The sequence below is a fragment of the Octopus bimaculoides genome, chromosome 1, assembly GCF_001194135.2.
Source record: "Octopus bimaculoides isolate UCB-OBI-ISO-001 chromosome 1, ASM119413v2, whole genome shotgun sequence".
NCBI classification, from domain to species: Eukaryota; Metazoa; Mollusca; class Cephalopoda; order Octopoda; family Octopodidae; genus Octopus; species Octopus bimaculoides.
The window spans coordinates 97431654-97433979 of NC_068981.1; positions in this window are offsets into that span (position 1 = coordinate 97431654).

Here is a 2326-nt window from a genome sequence, read left to right on the forward strand (position 1 = left end):
ATATATATATATATATATATACGGCGGACTTTGATACAGTTTCTGTCTTCTAACTTCACTCGCAAAGTATTGGTCAGCCCGAGGGCCATAACAGAAGACACTTCCCTCACGGTGCTGCGTGGTAAGGCTGAACTCGAAACCAAATGCAAAGCCAGTTTTTTTTTAACTATCTACCCATGTCTGCGCCTATTTATATTATCTATTTAATCAACTTAAACGTCCGTGCACATCTCGTGTGCTATGGCGAATTGAGAAAGATATAATAACCTTAGATATAAGAAGAAAAAGAAAGAGAAAACAAAAATAAAAAAGAAAGGAAATTAATGTACAGATAAAGAATAGTTACGTTAGAAAATAATGGCCGTCTTTCATTGTCCTGAGAAAGACGGTTCTGCAATTTCTTGCAGAATGACCTGCTCAAATGATATGTTTATAGTGATCATATATATGTGATGTACTTTAGCTCACTCTCTCCATCAGATCTACAATATCTTAACAGGTGCACAATGTGCCACACATCAGATGTCAAAGTGTTCGCAGAGCAGCGTGTGATGAAGTGTTATGCTCAAGAACACAACACCCAAACTGTTCCAGGAATTGAAACCACAGTCGTACGATCTTGAGTGCAACACTAATTATGCACATTAATTATGTCACCTTAAAGTCACCACAGCGAGAAAATTGAGGAGAGAGAGTCATGGCTGGAAAGCCTTTGACTTGCGGCTCAATAATAGTAATATCGATTTCAAATTTGGGTACAGGGCCAGTAGTGTTTTATGAGGTGAAAGTCGATTACAACAGACCCAGTACTTGACTGGTGTTTATTTTATCAACGTCGAAAGGATGTACGGCAAAACCGACCTTGGTGGCATTTGAACTCAAAACGTAAAGACGGACGAAATACCGCGAAGTATTTTTTCCGGATTAATGACACCAACACCAACTGTGACGACATAAGATAAGGAAGCATCTGAGTAGTCACTCGATATGCTAGAAATAGCAGCCAAATCTAACCCGAATGATACTTATTGCCTAAAGGCAGAAAAAAAAATGTAGACCCTGTTATACAAAAAGAGTTGCGATGATCGAGGTCGAAACTCCCACTACCATTGATCATAGGTCTGCTCGATCAAAGCTGACATGGGACTGAAAAAAAGCTCACCACAGCCGCCACCGCCGGCAGCATCTACAACAACAACGACAACAACAAAGTTGTTGTCAAGAAACGGGTTGAGTGAATATTCCTATAATCTATCCTAGTTTTGTATAGAATAATAATAGATGATTAAATACACAGAACAACAATAACCAAAGCCCCGTCCCACAGCTAACATGATTACCGCTACATACACCCCCACAATCACTACCACGATCACCCGCACCTCCATCCCACCCCAACCCCATCATCACTAACACCATCACCACTACCAACACCAACACCAACATCACTATTAACTCCAATCTGAGACGAACTCTCTGAGAAAAAAATGGGATGGTCACGGCTAGAATGGCTAACCTGGGACTGAAAAAGAAACAACAATAGCAACATATTAATTCTACGTTCTCATTTTTGCTTTTTCTTACGTTCTTGTAATAGTAGTCGACCTTATAGTTGCTGTTGGTGTTGTTGTCGCTGTTGGTATTGCAGTTGTTGTTGTTGTTGTTGTTGTTGTTGTTGTTCTTCTTCTTCTTCTTCTTCTTCTTCTTCTTCTTCTTCTTCTTCTTCTTCTTCTTCTTCTTCTTCTTCTTCTTCTTCTTCTTCTTCTTCCTTGTTTCCCTTCTCTCTTTCTTCACCTTTCATGCAACATACGGGATAGGTGTTGTTTTACTACTCTTGTTACAACGTATGGCAGACAAAACACTGACGTATCATATTCAAATCAAAAGATCATATGGAAATATATATATAATATATATATACTACACATCATGTATATTACACGCGCGCGCGCGCATGCACATAATAGGCACAATACACCAGTCGACAGCCACACTTTATAATGGCGCTGAACCTACCACACACAACACAGGCAGAATGCACGACGTACATAAACACATGCACGCATTAGTGTGTGTGACTTGTTTCAGTCATTGGACTACGGCCTTGCTGGAGCACCACCTTTAGTCGAACAGATATACCCCAGGACTTATTCTTTGTGAGCCTAGTACTTCTCGTATCGGTCTCTTTTGCCGAACCGCTAAGTTACGGGAACGTAAACATACCAACATCGGTTGTCAAGCGATGATGGGGAGGGGGACAAACACAGACACACAAACACATACACACACACATACATATATATACATATATATATATATATATATA